The sequence below is a fragment of the Physeter macrocephalus genome, chromosome 20, assembly GCF_002837175.3.
Source record: "Physeter macrocephalus isolate SW-GA chromosome 20, ASM283717v5, whole genome shotgun sequence".
In the NCBI taxonomy this organism is placed as follows: domain Eukaryota; kingdom Metazoa; phylum Chordata; class Mammalia; order Artiodactyla; family Physeteridae; genus Physeter; species Physeter macrocephalus.
In genome coordinates, this window is record NC_041233.1 from 108,332,112 (window position 1) to 108,354,747 (window position 22,636).

Genomic DNA, 22,636 nt, shown 5'->3' on the forward strand with positions numbered 1-22,636 from the left:
AATTTCCCTCCAGTAACGAATGACACAGAGGGCAGTAACAGGAAAGGAGTGAGAGCAAATAGATGCTGATTAATAATTTTTAATATATTAAATATATATATTTAATATATATATTTAATATATTTAATATATATATTTAATATATATATTTAATATATTAAATATATATATTTAATATATTAAAACCTATTGGTTTTAATATATTAAACCTAATATATTAAGCCTATATTAAACCTATTTAATATATTAAAACCTTAACCCTGCGTTAAGGTCTTTGGACATTATTACCTTCTTTGCCCATTTCCGGATGAAAAGGCTAAGGTTCAAAACAAACTAACTTGCCTGGATGTCACACAGTTAAGAGGAGAAACTGGAATTCAAGCTCCGAGATTCTCCACTTCAAGATGCACGTTTCCCCTCCACGCCACCGTGGGCACCAAACTCTAAAGGTCGCTTGCTCTGTGTGTGCTACCTGTGACCCCAGGCCCAGCACCGGCTCATCCCCGGGCTGTCCACCGCCCCTGGAACCCTGGATCATAAAGACTGCTTGTCTCTGCCACCACATACCCAAAGCTCCTTGAGGCAGGGCCCCCAGCCCCTAAGAGCGAACTGTGGTTTGTTGAATGAATGTCTCAAACTGAAATTCAAAGCCAGCAGGGACTTCCCTGGTGGTCCAGCGGATAAGACTCCACGCTCCCAACGCAGGGGGCCGGAGTTCCATCCTTGGTCGGGGAACTAGATTCCCTCATGCCACAACTAAAGATCCCACGTACCTCAACTAAGACCCACGCAGCCAAAAATTAAAATAATAATAATAAAGAGAAATTCAAAGCGAGCAGCTAATGCTCAAGGAGAGACTTTGTTATCTCCTTGCCTTATACGAATATCATCGGAAGATGAAAAGAACGTGGGATACAGGCAGGATCTTCACTATGATTTGAGAGACGATGGGGAATGAAAGGAATTCTACAGCCGCCGGCTTCGTTCACTTGTGTGAGTGCACAGGACCTGGACGCCCCATGCAGCTGATTCACATGGGCCGAGACAGCAGCCCCGCCATGCTCCTGGCTCCACCCTGCAGTCTGTAGGAAGCCAACCTCTCACCCCAGAGATCACCAGTACACCCAGGCTGCTCCCAGCTCAGAGGGAATAAACCACAGACAAGGGAGTCACAAGCTGATCAGCCACCCAACAGCCTTCCCTGTATTAAACTTCGGAGCTCAAAACGGTTCACGGGAAACATGCGAGTATTCAGAAACCCATTGGTTCAATACCCACTGAGGACGACAATATTTTGGTATCATACTAGGCTGTGACAGGGAAATAAAACACAGGCTAGTGAACGCTTTACTGCTTACGAAATGCTACTCTCCTATGAAACAAATAACGCTATTGAAGCCATTCTACAGATGGGAACACTGAGACCTGAAGCCATCACATGGCTTGCCCCAGGAGGCTCAGCTGGTTAGAAGCAGAGGAAGTACATTCATGCCTGGACCTTGTGACAACAACACATTCTCACTTTCTTTCTATCTGCTTTGGCCAAATTGCTGTCAGCCTGGAATGAAAAAAATACGGTAGAAATTCCAAGGTTCTCCCTGCTGTATGGCACAGGGGAGCTCTACTTCACTTCTCTGTACAGTAGAAACTAACACAACATTGTAAAACAACCATACCCCACTTAAACAAAGAAAAGAAAGAAAGAAAGAAAGACATTCCAAGGTTCTCTTCTGCCTACAGTATTTTCATTGGTTCTTCGTTCACCGGCTACTTCTCTGCTGTGGCAACCTGTAACAATTTTTTCTCACGTACCATGGTCTCTATTTGGATTTCTTCAGGATATTCCCTACGTAACCTGAAGGTCTTGGAGGGTGGATTACAGAGCTAAAGGAACACTTGACGAATAATCTTATTCCGTGGAAGAAATACCCATGCTGTGAACTTAGCTGGGGAAACAACTTTTTAAGGGCATCTCAACTAACCCCAGCAGCTTCATCATCACCGAAACTGAGTTTGGCAATTTTTGGTGATTCCAGTCCCGACTCCTCTGACGAGTAACCACGACGAGAGTTCTGATACGTCACATTATAAACACGGATCCGTTGCAAAACACCAAAGGCTCCCATAAAATCAGAAGATTTTGGTCCTTTAGTCTGGACTTGACTTTTTGCAGGCAGTTATTAGATGCACCAAAAATAAGTTAAATTAGAAATGTTATTAAGAATTAAACTCATCCATGTTAAAACTTACTGAACCATATCTATCTCAGGGAAGGAAGTTTAGGTACACCATCACCCCGGATCATCTAAATCTGGTAACAAATCAGCAAAATATTCTTAATAATGGACTAGTCTTCCAAAGTCATGCAAGATTGGAAGAAGGCAGCATGGCATAGCAGAAAGTTTTAAAGTAACTGAAACTGCAGTGTTTGGTCTGCAGAGGTGAAGTTAAAAAGACACTCAGTATTACCCCTTATATATATATAAGGGTACTATGTCTGAAGTCTACCTTCTTCATTTTAATCAAGGAAAGATTCAGACAAAAAGTATAATGACGGTAAGGTAAGAAACTAGTAACAGGCTCTAGAATTGCTAGAGTTGACCCCAGGGAGGTAATGAGAAGGTGGTTAAACTTGGGGAATCGGGAGGATTGGGGGAGAGTAGTGAAAAAAAAACAGGCAAAGCAAAGACTCAGAAGTGGAGACAGCGTGCCTGGGGCCACAGAGAGAGACAGTGACAAAGAACTGGATTAACAAAACTGATGAAAAGTTTTGTTTTTTTACAGCACAGTAGAGTTTTTATGTGATGGTCAATCAACGCTTCACCACAAAATTCCAACATCTAACAAAATATTTCTAGATCATCCTTTCCCCCATAATTGAAGTCTGATATTCACCAAACATTTACACATTTCTCAGTTTTCCATCAGGGTCATCCAAAACTAATTTCCACTGTGACATAATTATTGGCGCTTTCAGGAACGCTCTTACCCTGTTTCCTGACAGGAGGTGCACTGTGGCAGCACCAGTAAAAAGAGAGTCCAAGTTCAAGGCAGAGCCGGGGGCAGAACTGAGGACAGGTGAAAGAGCCAAGCTTCCTTCCTGCCCAGCTTTTCCTTACACGTGTGCAGTTTTCTGTGCGTGTGTTCTCACGGGCAACCTTCTTACTGTCTGTACCCTGCCTCTCGTAGCTCCTCCTCTCCTGTAGGCCTCTAGCAACTTCCACTGAAATCTGCCACCCCTCTGCTGCCCAACCCCACCAGGAGAAAGAACCCCATGCCCTCCAGCAACCTCAGGCTACTCAGGCCTGAAGATCAACCTAGTTTTGGGGGCCTCTCCACTGAGAGGGACTGACCCAGAATCCCATACCTCCTAAGGCCCATCCAGGAATGATCTAAACTTGAGAGGGTACGTTTGAACTGAGAACTGAGAACAACTTTACTTCATTAAATCATCATTAATGATTTAATTACAGGCAGCTAACAAAAAAATATTTATTTTCTAAAAATGCAGACCTGCCTGTTATAAGAAACTTTTTTAAACATTTCACATAGCACTCTCATTCAACAGTCCTCTATTACTGTGACTTTCCCAAATGTGTTGATGGTGGATCAGGTGACACTGAAACCATAACGAATTCCCTATTCTTTTTCTCACCGTTGTGGCCTCTCCCGTCGCGGAGCACAGGCTCCGGACGCGCAGGCCCAGCGGCCACGGCTCACGGGCCCAGCCGCTCCGCGGCACGTGGGATCTTCCCGGACCGGGGCGCGAACCCACGTCCCCTGCATCGGCAGGCGGACTCTCAACCACCGCGCCACCAGGGAAGCCCGAATTTCCTATTCTTGGAAGAGGATCCTTAACCATTGTCCTTCAGTTTTGAGTGAAGCACATGACTCATTTCTTGTCAATGAGCCACTGGCCTATGATGAAAAGATATGTTTTCCCACCCCGGCTAATTTCAACCAACAGATATGCCCCATATCACCCTCAAATACTTCATCTAACCTCCACATGAGGAATGACAAACAGCCAGGCCAGAGCAGCCCGGCGCACACTGAAACAGCAGGGTCAAAGGTGAAGCCAGTTCCCAGGTCAGGGTACAAAGACGGTCACAACTGCCTCTCCCGACCCAGCACTTAGGCCTTCATTCGACATCTTCTTTTCTCCATTCGACACCGCAGCTTCATTTCACTGCTCTGTGGAATTTAGAAAACAATATCATGACCCATAACGTCATCTCTCAGGGCATCTGGAACGTCCTCCAGCCAGGTGAGAATTTAATAAACCACTTCTGCTTGCGTTTGGCCACTGGGAGGGAAATCTTTTAATTATAGTCAGAACATTAAGTTACATGTGGCCCAATTTTCTAGCACGTGCAAAGACAACAAGTTGGCATAAAGCAAATGAGAAGGCACCGGGTGATCTGACACGGCTTTATCAGGGGCAGAAGTGAGATCAGTTCTTGTCAAACGGACAAGAAACAGCACGGCTAAGTCCCTTCCTGTGAATAATCCAGCACACTGGGAACAGCACCGCTCCCTGAGGCACTGCGCCCAGAGCCTGGTAAAAACCCAGGGACAGCCTGGAAACAGCCACGATCTGCCTAACTCCAGCAGCCGCGGAGAAGAGTTCCACAGGGCTCACTAATAGCACCCACATGCCTCATCCCTGCATGAACAGCTACGGAGGCACAGTAATGCCCGTCTTCACGACTAACTTAGAAAACATCTGTGAAAACGCCTCACATTTGGGCCTGACACACCGCAGTGTTCAATAATCGTTCCCTTTTCTTCATGTCTCTTTGGGAGTATAAATTCATTGACCCAGAGAAGAGAATTACTCAGTTTCACTTCCGACAGGAAACAGATCTGTTTATAAAGTGCATGAAATTAGGGTTAGTTAGGTGCTTTGGGCTGTAAGTAACAGAAACCCCAAGTCAAGCTGGCTAAAAACTGCAGAGGATATATATTGGCTCACATGACTGCAAACGCCAGAGAAAGGGCCGGAGTCAGGAAGGGCATGGCCCAGGGGCTCAGACAAGGACCAGAGACCGATTTCCATATGAAATTTAGAAGGTGTTGTGTTACTACTTATCCTAGTGACTTGCAGTTTTTAAAAAACACACAAGAAAATAAGGAACAATAAATAGTCTTCTTGCTTACAGACATTTTCTAGTTATGTATAATTTTCTAGTTGTGTAAGTACTGGTGGGTTCTTGAGGCTGGAAAGATCTACAACAAAGAGAAAGATAGGCAACAAAATGACAGCAGACCAGGAGTTTTAATACAAAGGGTACAGAAACAGGCTTTTTCCACGTTTTCTCTTTTTCCTCTCTGCTACTTCTATAACTCAATCCCACAGCAGTCTTAGAGAACACTGAATATAGGGATTAATATTTTTAATATTTCAAAAATAAGAACTTGTGGACCTGAAGTTAAGTTCAACTCACAGCAGATTAGGAGAGGGTATGGAGAAAGGGAACCCTCCTACACTGTTGGTGGGAATGTAAATTGGTGCAGTCGCTATGGAAAACAGTACGGAGGGTCCTTAAAAGATTAAAAACAGAACTACCATATGATCCAGCAATTCCATTCCTGGCATGTATCCAGAAAAGAGCAAAATTCTAACTTAAAAAGATGCATGCAGCCCAATGTTCACAGCAGCACTATTTACAATAGCCAAGACATGGAAACAACCCAAGTGTCCATCAACAGGCGACTGGTTTAAGGAGACGTGGTGTGGGAATGTGGAATACTGCTCAGCCATAAAAAAGAATGAAATATTACCATCTGCTGCAACGTGGATGGACCTAGAGAATATCATACTAAGTGAGTCAGGCAAAGAAAGACAAATATTATATGATACCGCTTACATGTGGAATCTAAAAAATAATACAAACGAATCTATATACAAAACAGAAACAGACTCACAGCCATAGAAAACAAACTTATGGTTACCCAAGGAGAAGCGGGGGGGCATAAATTGGGAGTATCAGATACAAACTACTATACATAAAATCAATAATCAATAATGACTTACTGTATAACACAGGGAACTATATTCAATATCTTGTAATAACCTGTAATGGAAAATAATCTGAAATACATATATAGAAATATATATGTAACTGAATCATTTTGCTGTACACCTGAAACTAATGCAAACTGCAAATCAACTGGACTTAAATTCAAAAAAAAGCACAGCAGATTAAATGTCTCACCAAAAATCCAGTAGTTTCATGATTCAGTTTTAAGAATAACTTTTAATGAGTATGAAAAATGATTGGGACATAAAACAAACACAATTTCTCTAACCAAAGAAAAAAATGATAGATTTTTAAAAACACTGAAAACCACCTCGTTGGATAGGAAAAGAGTAAACGTTTATTCCTAAAATCTCTTGTTTCTTAATGCTAGTTGGCAAAATATCTGTGGAGGAAACTAGTCAACTTTATAAATGCTACTGAATAAAACAGCTGAAATAAGCAAATTGCTGTTCTAATCTCCTGGTTGGCACCCAAACTAAATTGTTTTCTTTCTTATGCCTGTTCCAACTTAAACCTACTTGATGAAACTCATATGTCTGCAGCAGCAAGTTTCAGCAGTAGATTTTATAGCATACACATGATTCTCAAGTCTAGTTTTAAAGTCCAATTCCATCAAACTCAAGGTAAATCACAATACTTTACTTTGAAGTTAGGAAGGCCCTCAAAAGAAAGGGATGAGTAATTTCAAAGCAAACAGAAATATTTCACAGAATTTCATTTTTCCCATTCTCTGAATGCTTTCTCGTTAGACGAAGACATTTTCCAGTCCATTAGAGCCAGACTGAACAATAAAAGCATATACCTAAAAACTTAAATCTGTCACCACTGGGATTACGCCACTGATTTACCCTCCTCCCCCAAAACACGTTTATTTCCTTTACTCAAAGACAGGATCATCATTAAGCTTACCCCCAAATTTCTATCAAGATTTTTTTCAAGGAAAAAAAAGCCAACATCACGACTTCCCAGTTGCCACTGAAAGAAGAATCAAGTGGAAAGGCAGAGATGAAGAATGGAATGCAGAAAATATACATGTAGGACAGAATATGATTTCAGATTCTAAATACAAACCACAAGCCATACCCATCACATTTTCCGGGGGCTGTTTCTTCCTTCCACCTTCCCTTTTTTCTCCATCAGGTCCTCTACTCCTGCATCATTCACCCCAAGCTTGTAACCTTGGAGGCAAAACAAGCCAACGCCCTCTGCCATTTTCTGACTCCAGTCAGTCACCACAGCCAGTTGACAGCTCCTGGGACAATATATTTAATATATATATTTAATATATTAAATATATATATTTAATATATTAAAACCTATTGGTTTTAATATATTAAACCTAATATATTAAGCCTATATTAAACCTATTTAATATATTAAAACCTTAACCCTGCGTTAAGGTCTTTGGACATTATTACCTTCTTTGCCCATTTCCGGATGAAAAGGCTAAGGTTCAAAACAAACTAACTTGCCTGGATGTCACACAGTTAAGAGGAGAAACTGGAATTCAAGCTCCGAGATTCTCCACTTCAAGATGCACGTTTCCCCTCCACGCCACCGTGGGCACCAAACTCTAAAGGTCGCTTGCTCTGTGTGTGCTACCTGTGACCCCAGGCCCAGCACCGGCTCATCCCCGGGCTGTCCACCGCCCCTGGAACCCTGGATCATAAAGACTGCTTGTCTCTGCCACCACATACCCAAAGCTCCTTGAGGCAGGGCCCCCAGCCCCTAAGAGCGAACTGTGGTTTGTTGAATGAATGTCTCAAACTGAAATTCAAAGCCAGCAGGGACTTCCCTGGTGGTCCAGCGGATAAGACTCCACGCTCCCAACGCAGGGGGCCGGAGTTCCATCCTTGGTCGGGGAACTAGATTCCCTCATGCCACAACTAAAGATCCCACGTACCTCAACTAAGACCCACGCAGCCAAAAATTAAAATAATAATAATAAAGAGAAATTCAAAGCGAGCAGCTAATGCTCAAGGAGAGACTTTGTTATCTCCTTGCCTTATACGAATATCATCGGAAGATGAAAAGAACGTGGGATACAGGCAGGATCTTCACTATGATTTGAGAGACGATGGGGAATGAAAGGAATTCTACAGCCGCCGGCTTCGTTCACTTGTGTGAGTGCACAGGACCTGGACGCCCCATGCAGCTGATTCACATGGGCCGAGACAGCAGCCCCGCCATGCTCCTGGCTCCACCCTGCAGTCTGTAGGAAGCCAACCTCTCACCCCAGAGATCACCAGTACACCCAGGCTGCTCCCAGCTCAGAGGGAATAAACCACAGACAAGGGAGTCACAAGCTGATCAGCCACCCAACAGCCTTCCCTGTATTAAACTTCGGAGCTCAAAACGGTTCACGGGAAACATGCGAGTATTCAGAAACCCATTGGTTCAATACCCACTGAGGACGACAATATTTTGGTATCATACTAGGCTGTGACAGGGAAATAAAACACAGGCTAGTGAACGCTTTACTGCTTACGAAATGCTACTCTCCTATGAAACAAATAACGCTATTGAAGCCATTCTACAGATGGGAACACTGAGACCTGAAGCCATCACATGGCTTGCCCCAGGAGGCTCAGCTGGTTAGAAGCAGAGGAAGTACATTCATGCCTGGACCTTGTGACAACAACACATTCTCACTTTCTTTCTATCTGCTTTGGCCAAATTGCTGTCAGCCTGGAATGAAAAAAATACGGTAGAAATTCCAAGGTTCTCCCTGCTGTATGGCACAGGGGAGCTCTACTTCACTTCTCTGTACAGTAGAAACTAACACAACATTGTAAAACAACCATACCCCACTTAAACAAAGAAAAGAAAGAAAGAAAGAAAGACATTCCAAGGTTCTCTTCTGCCTACAGTATTTTCATTGGTTCTTCGTTCACCGGCTACTTCTCTGCTGTGGCAACCTGTAACAATTTTTTCTCACGTACCATGGTCTCTATTTGGATTTCTTCAGGATATTCCCTACGTAACCTGAAGGTCTTGGAGGGTGGATTACAGAGCTAAAGGAACACTTGACGAATAATCTTATTCCGTGGAAGAAATACCCATGCTGTGAACTTAGCTGGGGAAACAACTTTTTAAGGGCATCTCAACTAACCCCAGCAGCTTCATCATCACCGAAACTGAGTTTGGCAATTTTTGGTGATTCCAGTCCCGACTCCTCTGACGAGTAACCACGACGAGAGTTCTGATACGTCACATTATAAACACGGATCCGTTGCAAAACACCAAAGGCTCCCATAAAATCAGAAGATTTTGGTCCTTTAGTCTGGACTTGACTTTTTGCAGGCAGTTATTAGATGCACCAAAAATAAGTTAAATTAGAAATGTTATTAAGAATTAAACTCATCCATGTTAAAACTTACTGAACCATATCTATCTCAGGGAAGGAAGTTTAGGTACACCATCACCCCGGATCATCTAAATCTGGTAACAAATCAGCAAAATATTCTTAATAATGGACTAGTCTTCCAAAGTCATGCAAGATTGGAAGAAGGCAGCATGGCATAGCAGAAAGTTTTAAAGTAACTGAAACTGCAGTGTTTGGTCTGCAGAGGTGAAGTTAAAAAGACACTCAGTATTACCCCTTATATATATATAAGGGTACTATGTCTGAAGTCTACCTTCTTCATTTTAATCAAGGAAAGATTCAGACAAAAAGTATAATGACGGTAAGGTAAGAAACTAGTAACAGGCTCTAGAATTGCTAGAGTTGACCCCAGGGAGGTAATGAGAAGGTGGTTAAACTTGGGGAATCGGGAGGATTGGGGGAGAGTAGTGAAAAAAAAACAGGCAAAGCAAAGACTCAGAAGTGGAGACAGCGTGCCTGGGGCCACAGAGAGAGACAGTGACAAAGAACTGGATTAACAAAACTGATGAAAAGTTTTGTTTTTTTACAGCACAGTAGAGTTTTTATGTGATGGTCAATCAACGCTTCACCACAAAATTCCAACATCTAACAAAATATTTCTAGATCATCCTTTCCCCCATAATTGAAGTCTGATATTCACCAAACATTTACACATTTCTCAGTTTTCCATCAGGGTCATCCAAAACTAATTTCCACTGTGACATAATTATTGGCGCTTTCAGGAACGCTCTTACCCTGTTTCCTGACAGGAGGTGCACTGTGGCAGCACCAGTAAAAAGAGAGTCCAAGTTCAAGGCAGAGCCGGGGGCAGAACTGAGGACAGGTGAAAGAGCCAAGCTTCCTTCCTGCCCAGCTTTTCCTTACACGTGTGCAGTTTTCTGTGCGTGTGTTCTCACGGGCAACCTTCTTACTGTCTGTACCCTGCCTCTCGTAGCTCCTCCTCTCCTGTAGGCCTCTAGCAACTTCCACTGAAATCTGCCACCCCTCTGCTGCCCAACCCCACCAGGAGAAAGAACCCCATGCCCTCCAGCAACCTCAGGCTACTCAGGCCTGAAGATCAACCTAGTTTTGGGGGCCTCTCCACTGAGAGGGACTGACCCAGAATCCCATACCTCCTAAGGCCCATCCAGGAATGATCTAAACTTGAGAGGGTACGTTTGAACTGAGAACTGAGAACAACTTTACTTCATTAAATCATCATTAATGATTTAATTACAGGCAGCTAACAAAAAAATATTTATTTTCTAAAAATGCAGACCTGCCTGTTATAAGAAACTTTTTTAAACATTTCACATAGCACTCTCATTCAACAGTCCTCTATTACTGTGACTTTCCCAAATGTGTTGATGGTGGATCAGGTGACACTGAAACCATAACGAATTCCCTATTCTTTTTCTCACCGTTGTGGCCTCTCCCGTCGCGGAGCACAGGCTCCGGACGCGCAGGCCCAGCGGCCACGGCTCACGGGCCCAGCCGCTCCGCGGCACGTGGGATCTTCCCGGACCGGGGCGCGAACCCACGTCCCCTGCATCGGCAGGCGGACTCTCAACCACCGCGCCACCAGGGAAGCCCGAATTTCCTATTCTTGGAAGAGGATCCTTAACCATTGTCCTTCAGTTTTGAGTGAAGCACATGACTCATTTCTTGTCAATGAGCCACTGGCCTATGATGAAAAGATATGTTTTCCCACCCCGGCTAATTTCAACCAACAGATATGCCCCATATCACCCTCAAATACTTCATCTAACCTCCACATGAGGAATGACAAACAGCCAGGCCAGAGCAGCCCGGCGCACACTGAAACAGCAGGGTCAAAGGTGAAGCCAGTTCCCAGGTCAGGGTACAAAGACGGTCACAACTGCCTCTCCCGACCCAGCACTTAGGCCTTCATTCGACATCTTCTTTTCTCCATTCGACACCGCAGCTTCATTTCACTGCTCTGTGGAATTTAGAAAACAATATCATGACCCATAACGTCATCTCTCAGGGCATCTGGAACGTCCTCCAGCCAGGTGAGAATTTAATAAACCACTTCTGCTTGCGTTTGGCCACTGGGAGGGAAATCTTTTAATTATAGTCAGAACATTAAGTTACATGTGGCCCAATTTTCTAGCACGTGCAAAGACAACAAGTTGGCATAAAGCAAATGAGAAGGCACCGGGTGATCTGACACGGCTTTATCAGGGGCAGAAGTGAGATCAGTTCTTGTCAAACGGACAAGAAACAGCACGGCTAAGTCCCTTCCTGTGAATAATCCAGCACACTGGGAACAGCACCGCTCCCTGAGGCACTGCGCCCAGAGCCTGGTAAAAACCCAGGGACAGCCTGGAAACAGCCACGATCTGCCTAACTCCAGCAGCCGCGGAGAAGAGTTCCACAGGGCTCACTAATAGCACCCACATGCCTCATCCCTGCATGAACAGCTACGGAGGCACAGTAATGCCCGTCTTCACGACTAACTTAGAAAACATCTGTGAAAACGCCTCACATTTGGGCCTGACACACCGCAGTGTTCAATAATCGTTCCCTTTTCTTCATGTCTCTTTGGGAGTATAAATTCATTGACCCAGAGAAGAGAATTACTCAGTTTCACTTCCGACAGGAAACAGATCTGTTTATAAAGTGCATGAAATTAGGGTTAGTTAGGTGCTTTGGGCTGTAAGTAACAGAAACCCCAAGTCAAGCTGGCTAAAAACTGCAGAGGATATATATTGGCTCACATGACTGCAAACGCCAGAGAAAGGGCCGGAGTCAGGAAGGGCATGGCCCAGGGGCTCAGACAAGGACCAGAGACCGATTTCCATATGAAATTTAGAAGGTGTTGTGTTACTACTTATCCTAGTGACTTGCAGTTTTTAAAAAACACACAAGAAAATAAGGAACAATAAATAGTCTTCTTGCTTACAGACATTTTCTAGTTATGTATAATTTTCTAGTTGTGTAAGTACTGGTGGGTTCTTGAGGCTGGAAAGATCTACAACAAAGAGAAAGATAGGCAACAAAATGACAGCAGACCAGGAGTTTTAATACAAAGGGTACAGAAACAGGCTTTTTCCACGTTTTCTCTTTTTCCTCTCTGCTACTTCTATAACTCAATCCCACAGCAGTCTTAGAGAACACTGAATATAGGGATTAATATTTTTAATATTTCAAAAATAAGAACTTGTGGACCTGAAGTTAAGTTCAACTCACAGCAGATTAGGAGAGGGTATGGAGAAAGGGAACCCTCCTACACTGTTGGTGGGAATGTAAATTGGTGCAGTCGCTATGGAAAACAGTACGGAGGGTCCTTAAAAGATTAAAAACAGAACTACCATATGATCCAGCAATTCCATTCCTGGCATGTATCCAGAAAAGAGCAAAATTCTAACTTAAAAAGATGCATGCAGCCCAATGTTCACAGCAGCACTATTTACAATAGCCAAGACATGGAAACAACCCAAGTGTCCATCAACAGGCGACTGGTTTAAGGAGACGTGGTGTGGGAATGTGGAATACTGCTCAGCCATAAAAAAGAATGAAATATTACCATCTGCTGCAACGTGGATGGACCTAGAGAATATCATACTAAGTGAGTCAGGCAAAGAAAGACAAATATTATATGATACCGCTTACATGTGGAATCTAAAAAATAATACAAACGAATCTATATACAAAACAGAAACAGACTCACAGCCATAGAAAACAAACTTATGGTTACCCAAGGAGAAGCGGGGGGGCATAAATTGGGAGTATCAGATACAAACTACTATACATAAAATCAATAATCAATAATGACTTACTGTATAACACAGGGAACTATATTCAATATCTTGTAATAACCTGTAATGGAAAATAATCTGAAATACATATATAGAAATATATATGTAACTGAATCATTTTGCTGTACACCTGAAACTAATGCAAACTGCAAATCAACTGGACTTAAATTCAAAAAAAAGCACAGCAGATTAAATGTCTCACCAAAAATCCAGTAGTTTCATGATTCAGTTTTAAGAATAACTTTTAATGAGTATGAAAAATGATTGGGACATAAAACAAACACAATTTCTCTAACCAAAGAAAAAAATGATAGATTTTTAAAAACACTGAAAACCACCTCGTTGGATAGGAAAAGAGTAAACGTTTATTCCTAAAATCTCTTGTTTCTTAATGCTAGTTGGCAAAATATCTGTGGAGGAAACTAGTCAACTTTATAAATGCTACTGAATAAAACAGCTGAAATAAGCAAATTGCTGTTCTAATCTCCTGGTTGGCACCCAAACTAAATTGTTTTCTTTCTTATGCCTGTTCCAACTTAAACCTACTTGATGAAACTCATATGTCTGCAGCAGCAAGTTTCAGCAGTAGATTTTATAGCATACACATGATTCTCAAGTCTAGTTTTAAAGTCCAATTCCATCAAACTCAAGGTAAATCACAATACTTTACTTTGAAGTTAGGAAGGCCCTCAAAAGAAAGGGATGAGTAATTTCAAAGCAAACAGAAATATTTCACAGAATTTCATTTTTCCCATTCTCTGAATGCTTTCTCGTTAGACGAAGACATTTTCCAGTCCATTAGAGCCAGACTGAACAATAAAAGCATATACCTAAAAACTTAAATCTGTCACCACTGGGATTACGCCACTGATTTACCCTCCTCCCCCAAAACACGTTTATTTCCTTTACTCAAAGACAGGATCATCATTAAGCTTACCCCCAAATTTCTATCAAGATTTTTTTCAAGGAAAAAAAAGCCAACATCACGACTTCCCAGTTGCCACTGAAAGAAGAATCAAGTGGAAAGGCAGAGATGAAGAATGGAATGCAGAAAATATACATGTAGGACAGAATATGATTTCAGATTCTAAATACAAACCACAAGCCATACCCATCACATTTTCCGGGGGCTGTTTCTTCCTTCCACCTTCCCTTTTTTCTCCATCAGGTCCTCTACTCCTGCATCATTCACCCCAAGCTTGTAACCTTGGAGGCAAAACAAGCCAACGCCCTCTGCCATTTTCTGACTCCAGTCAGTCACCACAGCCAGTTGACAGCTCCTGGGACATACCTTTCATTATCCTCACACTGTGCCTTGCAAAATGCAGACACGTGATAAATATTTGCTGAATTAAGTTCAATAAGTAGATATTTTCAGGTATTCTGCTTTAAAAATCATTATGAAAAATAGGCTACCTTTGGTTTGGGTCCTGATTTGAACCAATGAATTGTAAAAAAAAAAAATGTTAATGCAACCATCAAAGAAATTTAAAGACAAACTGGATAGTTGAGATCAGGAACAACCGGTAACATTTTTAAGTGTGATAAGGGCATTGTGATTATACTGAAAATCCATCATTTAGAGATATATACGTAAGTATTTACGTGGAGATTATATGTCTGGGATTTTCTTCAAAATAATCCAAAGTGGAGATGGAGGAGGAGGTGGGGATACAGATGAGACAAGACAAGAAATGTACTGATAATCATTGAAGATGCCTAAATAGGAATTCATTATATGGTTCCCTCTATTTCTGCATACGATCAACATTTTTCACATTAATAAAATGGGCTTTTTTCTTATTCAAGTGCTCTAAGAGCAGAGGTTGTAGCCAGACTTTCTGAGTTCAAATTCTGGCTCTGCTACATAGCATCCGGGTGACCTTGGGTAAGTCACTTAATCACTCTGTGCTTCAGTTTCCTCATCTTGGGTCAAAACAGCACCTACCTCAAAGCTTTGCTGAGAAGATGAAATGAGTAATGCTATATGTAATGTCTGGCGTATTACAAATGCTTTATATATTTGCTGTTACTGCTACCATCACTATCACTGCTACTATGACGACTTTTTGTATTATTATTACCTATCGAGCCAACTAAGCTTGATGCTGAGAATAGAGAGGAATGTAAAGCACATTCTTTATCTCTTGAGGGTTTTTTGGTCCAGCTGGGGATCCGTGACACATAAGGAAAAGAAGGAGAGAGAACTTTGGAATAAACACATTCTATGTACTAAGCACTAAGTTAAGTCTCTTCCTGTGAATTATCTCACCAAACCCTGCAGGACCCGTTCCATCTCCTCCATGAAAAATTAGCTCAAGATCTTCAAAGCATCAGCAGGTGGCAAAGAATGTCTCAGCTACATCAGACAGATATCCACCACTGACCTCACGACACAGGGGAGTGAGCCTGGACTCGGTTCTAAGTTGGCCCCTTTTTAGCAAGCGTCTTAGATGGGCAGCCTCCTTGGTCTCTAAGAGCCAAGGATTATCCACCATGTTTCTCCACCGTCCCCAAGCTCAAGGCCATGTGGGAGGGAGGGGAGATGGAGGGCACTCCAGTCACGCAGGCCAGGAAGAAAGCCAACTCGGGGCTCCACACTTGGTCCAGGGTAGGAACACAGACTGACTGCACTGACCTATCCCTGTCCAGGAACCCAGGGAGCTTGCATAAGCTTTAACCCTTCACCACCCGGCAGTCTACTCTTCGATATGTTCCCAGTGAAGCCAGAAACCCCAGGGGAGCTGGTGTCAAACGCATGATGTCTTTGTTTCTCCTACGGTGCCTGGTATCCATGCATCACATAATAAGCACAAAATGCTCCGTCAGTTAACATACTGTTATTTTCATGAAATGTGCATTTTTCTCTTTGCTTCCCTCTGGGGTTTATCCCACAAGTCAAATAAATAAAGCTTTTGTTAACCAGTTTGTCAAGAAGTAAGTTTTTTTTTTGTTTTTTGGGTTGTCTTTTTTTTTTTTAATGATCACACAATAATATTTTTGTGGTTGTTTATCTGAGAGCTGTGCAAGTTTACTGAGATGGCTGGCTGCTCCGTTTAACTCTCTCTAGTATGCTTTTTCATGTCAGAGGTAACTGACATTTATCTAAGGAAATTACCCAAGGCCCATGGCCTAGGAAAATAAAATTGGCTTAAAGGAAAGTAGAATGTAGGTGAGAAATAATGTATATTAAAACGTGGGGAACACTGGGAGGTGGTGAGAATATTTTACTAGCTTTATGACCCAGAAGAAAAAAGTAAAGCTTAATAGGGGGATATCCCTGCTTAAATTCTCCCATTCTGGCCAGTCTGAATTTATTACAGGATCATTTTAACCCCAAATAATTTTCAAGTAGGTGACAGTTTATGGGACAAAGCTCAACGAAACTGTAACTTAAAACCGTCAAATTACTTGAACGCTTGATGTCTCCTCACAGCCAAAACCCACTTCTCCCGGAAAGCGTGGCAGCCGGGTTTACAAAATACAGGGCTGTACACGTCTGCGTATCTGGGGAAAAGATGGAGGCCCGAGGCTGCATTTGAAGGACAAAGTTGTATTGTTGTTATACCTTTTTTAATGTACCACCCTTCACACTATTTCAAATGTGCCAAAGAACAAAACCTTCGCCTGGGGGTCATTTACAGTCTAGGGGCACAGATTGAAAGAGCCCAGGAAAACTGTAGGAAAGCCCTAGTAATCACAGGAATTGAAGTTCTGCTCAGGAGGCACGTTTTCAGACCTGCTGAAACCCTCCACCGAGACGGACTCGGGAGCATAAGATGATACCTGTGGGCACTGGGTTGAGAAGTGTATGACCATATGCTTTGCTGTAACCTCTTGTGGGCCAAACATCTGACTACATGATTGGGCAGGAAAAAGGAATAGCAGAGGCTGGCGGGAAGGAAAGCCTTTCATTGCACAGTTTGCCTTTGACAACCTCCTCCTGGACAGCTGTGGCTTCTTGAGGATCATTTTAACAGGAAAGGGGACCCCTGTTAAATTATCGTAATTAAATTTGCAGGGGAACCACAGTGGGCTGGGCAGAGCAGGGGAGTGTGTGGGAAGAAGGGTACCCCGGGGAGGCCCTGTGGAGGCTGGCACGTTGCGGCAGAAGCCTCAGCACTGCCCCCTCGACCTATCGGACGTCAGGTAAGACATGTACCCTCTCTGAATTTCAGCCTCTTGTAAAATGGAGATGAGAAGAAGAAACTCATTGAGTTTCTGTGAAGATTAAATACGGTAATGGATACACATGGGCCACTTCAGCATCTACCATATAGCTAGGGTCCAGTAAATAATAGCTTTTTTTCAAGGTCACGCTTAAACAGCAAAGGGGCCTGCCATCTCTGGAGGGGCACAGGAGTCCCGTCCAGGCTCACAGCGATGGGTTGACCCTGTCGGGCCATTTCACTACCAGCACGCAGGTGTGTGGGGTGCAGGTGACAGACACTCCAGGCCAGAGCCTGAAAGGCTGACAGGACCCGGAAGGAAGGGGGTGTGAGGAGAGCAACACAGAAGCCGGGGTGCCCCTGGGCACTGGCCTTGGTTCTGGGACACCCTGGTTGTGAGACTTGACACAAATCTCGTCACCTTTCCCCGCTTCAGTTCCCGCCGAGTGAAGGGCCACCGTGGAACGCACACCGAGTCGTAGGGTCCAATTTCCTAACCTCCAACTCTGAGACCCAGGCCCCCCGCTACTCACTAACAGACCCCTGAGGCTAGAGTTGGGGGCCACCTTGACAGGGACAGGACAGGGGTGCTGGGGGCAGGCCGCCTGACAGAGCTGGGCCCTCCCTTCCCGCCAGGCAGGGCCTGAGAGGAGGCCAGGGCCTGGCAGCTCCGACGGGGCGGCACTGCCAGCCTCACCCTGGTGACCCGCCTGCCTACCAGCCTCCCCGAGAGGCCCCTGGCCGACACCTGTGACATCAAAGCAGAGAACACAGAAATGCGTGAAGCTGCGACCCCTGACCTTTAAAGCCAGGGTCTGTATCACCCTCACTTCTCTTCAGAGTCACAGGTGAAAATACCCAGAAAGTAGTGGGGAGAGAATTACAATCTTCTAAACAGATGAGCAGTCCTCGATGCTCTGGCATGAATAACACCGGTGTCATGCTTTCACTTGTGCTTTATATAAATGCTCTCCTACCTGCTAGCACAGGTCCCCACCTATTCAGAGAGGAAAATGAGGCCATTATCTGCATTCCGTGAAGTACCATATGGTTACACGACGGCACCCGGCCAAGGCAGGGTTCTATCCAAGCCTCTGTGTACAATTCAAAAGCAAAATAATGTCGTTACGCTATATTGGATTAGCGTATTGGATTAGCATCAGGGAAGGAGGGCCGGGGCAACAGAGCTGTGAGCAGAAAAAACTCTTCGGCTTGTTTTCACGTCTAGTTTCAAGGTTACTTTGAACACCTCAAAAACCACAATTGGAATCAGCCGAATTTCACTCGCCCAACAGCTTGGTATTCAATCAGCCTACCTGGAGACCAAGTATGAAAAATTCAGTCCTTTGCAAGATACAAGATACAATATAAACTAATAATATATTGTTATGTATAAATAAGCAGACAGACCCCCCCCCAAAAAAATACATAAAACAGGCTAAGTGGCTACATTTGTATTTTTTTTTTTTTTTACTTCATGTATTTTTTTAGTCCAATAGAACAGGGACTGGTCTGAGTCCCACAGCTGTTAAATGCAGAGCAGAAATGAGAACGCTAATCCATCCAGAGCTCTTGACACCACAACCCGGCTAATCATCTGACAAAGGCTTACGTCCACCAGCCCAGCGAGCTACCAGGGCTGCTCAGGTATCCCGAAGCCTTCCACAGAGGGCAGAAAGGGAGCTAAGTAATGGACCTCCTTATGGGTAAGACCCTCACCATGAGGACAGACAGTGAAAAAAAGAAAAAGAGAAACAGAAAGTGAGATGCATAAGTACAAGCAGGTTGTCATGGACACAGAACATTTTATTATTGAAATGAAAATAATCTGGAGTTTTCTTCACTGTGCAACTAGAGCACACCTCAAGAACAGAATAATGCGGGAAGTATGCAAAATCATTTTATAACCACTAATATCGATTAGGGTTTTACTTTAATTCTGATACTGATCATGCCATAAGTCCTATTCCCTAAGCCCTCCCAAACTCAACCGTGTTATAAAAGTATTTTCTAGAACATTTGCTCATCCTTTTTAAGAGCACCACTCTGCCTTCTCTTCCAGGAGCCGTTCGCAGGGGAAAATCTGCAGCCCTAAAGCTAGCAAGTCAAATGGAGGAAGAGATGTATCTTCCCACTCGTGATTTACTCTGGCAGTATTTTTCAGGCTTCCTCAACCATGCCTCCTTCTGGTAAACATAAAAATTACTTGCTTTCCTTTAGTTTTACTTTAAGTTTCAAAATTCAATATATCAATGAAAAATATCCATGAAAAATATGAGAGGGATAATGTTTTCAAAGAAAAATATTTACAGTAACCTTGAAATATAAATCTTTTTCCTTCATCACATACTATTTTTAAAAGACTACTGAGGATGGGGCTTCCCTGGTGGCGCAGTGGTTAAGAATCCGTCTGCCAATGCAGGGGACACGGGTTCGAGCCCTGGTCTGGGAGGATCCCACATGCCGTGGAGCAACTGGGCCCGTGAGCCACAACTGCTGAGCCTGCGTGTCTGGAGCTTGTGCTCCACAACAGGAGAGGCCGCGACAGTGAGAGGCCCGCGCACCGCGATGAAGAGTGGCCCCCGCTCACCGCAACTGAAGAAAGCCCTCGCACAGAAACGAAGACCCAACACAGCCAAAAATAAAGAAATTAATTAATAAAAAAAAAAAGAATACTGAGGATGTGTGCTCGCCAAAAGGATGAGTCATTTCTTCATCAAGTCTACTGCTGCTTCTTTTCATTGTCAGAAGCAAAGGAAAACAACAGGCTAGCTGATGTATGTGAATGAAAGCAATAAGGTAATACCAGGAAGAGCATGTTTGCTTGTTTTTAAAATGCAAATAAGGAGATCACCACAGCCATCTGAAAAGTATGTCTGACTCCTGAATCAAATGCCTTCTCCACACTCCTCTTGGAGTTCTCTTTTCAGGAACATCAGGGAGAAAAAAAATCTCTCCGCAATAAGCTCACAAATGCAACTTTCCACCAGTGTCAAGAGAAGATTGCCTGAATGTTGGAGAGGGTGTGGAGAAAAGAGAACCCTCCTACACTGTTGGTGGGAATGTAAATGGATACAGCCACTATGGAGAACAGTTTGGAGGTTCCTTAAAAAGCTAAAAATAGAGCTACCATATGATCCAGCAATCTCACTCCTGGGCATATATCCGGAAAAGACAAAAACTCTAATTCAAAAAGATACATGTACCCCAATGTTCATAGCAGCACTATGTACAATAGCTAAGACATGGAAACAACCCAAGTACCCATCAGTGGACAATTGGTTTAAGAAGATGCGGTATATATATATATATATATATATATATATATATATATATAAATATATAAAATGGAATATTACTCAGCCATAAAAAAAGAATGAAATAGTGCCATTTGCAGCAACATGGATGGACCTAGAGAATATCATACTAAGTGAAGCAAGCCAGACAGAGAAAGACGAATTATTATATGATATCACTTATATGTGGAAGCTAAAAAATAATACAAATGAATTCATTTACAAAACAGAAACAGACTCACAGACATAGAAAGCAAACATGTGGTTACCAAAGGGGAAAGGGGGCGGGAGAGATAAACTAGGAGTATGGGATTAACATATACACACTACTATATATAAAATAGATAAGCAACAATGATTTACTGTATAGCACAGGGAACTATATGCAGTATCTTATAATAACCTATAATAGAAAATAATCTGAAAACATATATATGTGCGTGTGTATGTGTATAAGATGTAACTTGCTAAAAATGACTTACAGGAAGCCTTGAGAGTGTTACCAAATTTAAAAAATAAAGAGGTGGTTTTAATTTTTTAAATTAGCTATAAATCTGTGAAGTATAATGTTGGTCTTTACCCCTTGAAGCTTCAATTCCTGTGTGTTCAGAGTTTCAATTTTTTTCTACCAAACAGACAATGCTCCAGATGAAAACTGTTCATATGCGCAAAGAAGTTGGTCTTTTCCCTGGAGCTCCCAAAATAAGGGGTATTGTGTCTTTTTACTCACAAACCTGGCAAGTATATTTCCCTGTGATAACCCATCAAAGGATGAACCCTGTAATCAGCATTCAAAGGTTTACCAAGCAAGGTACATCACTGGTGTTTAGCACACTCTTCTGGACACGATTAACCACCGAGTTAGTAAGGACTGAGGTCTCCTCTTAGATTACTGAGCTGTTTTGGAAGCCAATGTTTTCTAAGCTGGACCCAAAATAGCCAGAGGGCTTTCTTTGTTTTGACTCAGCTCACAGGCTTCCAAGGATGTTGACACCGTTTCGAAGCTGTAGTGGTCGGAGGTCTCCTACCTTAAGAAGATAGCAGTCCCTTTGTTCTTCTGTCATGACTTCAGGTATAGATGGCACCCAGACCGGGAACCCAATTTCAATGATCACAGCAGACAGCAAAAGTGATCTAGGGCTACACTGGAAATTCAGTAACTTCAACTGCAATTCAGACTTGTCTTAGAGTTGGACAGACATCATCTGGAATTCTTCTCCACTTCCTCTCCAAAGAAGTCTTGACGGCTGTAAAAACCCAGTTTTCAAGAGAATATCTTTCATGAAATCTTCTCTTTCTTTTCATTTAAGAGATTACCTAATTTAAGCCTTTCACAGCTTTATTGGATTCCTGGTAACATGTTCCAGTTTCATCCGATCTCGTATGTTGGAGAAAAGTGAATTTTCCGGAGGGGAAAAAACTTCACCATTTTCTAAATAAGTTTTTCATGACTAAGGCTAAATGACATCATTACTCAGCTTTTAAAAGCTATACAATATGTGTTTTGTTCTTTAAAACATACACTCGTGAACCCATACGTGACGAACGCCTCATGAAATTATTTATTATCTTCCGAATTCACCCAGGAATTCTGAAGATTGTTCGGTCAGGCCTGCAAAGTGAAAAAGATGTTGAAGTTGAACATTGGAGGCTAAGGCTGCCCAGGCATCCAATCGTGGAAGCAAACTTTTTGATAATTTCGTGTAGCCTATTATGTACAAAAATAAAAATACAACTTTTTCAACATTTTTATGCATATACACCTGGTTTAAATTTGACAATTTCCTCTGTCCTCCTAAAAAACAGGAACTTTGCAACACCTTTTTTTTTTTAACATCCTTATTGGAGTATAATTGCTTTACAGTGGTGTGTTCGTTTCTGCTTTATAACAAAGTGAATCAGCTATACGTATACATATATCCCCATATCCCCTCCCTCTTGCATCTCCCTCCCACCCTCCCTATCCCACCCCTCTAGGTGG

The 22,636-nt window shown here is 42.7% G+C and overlaps 1 protein-coding gene across 1 annotated transcript in view; it reads right to left on the reverse strand.

Annotated features, from left to right (window-relative positions):
- The window catches only part of LOC112062583 (scavenger receptor class F member 2-like), a 105,205-nt gene that overhangs the window by 63,555 nt on the left and 19,014 nt on the right, over nucleotides 1-22,636 (reverse strand). The window lies entirely within an intron of this gene.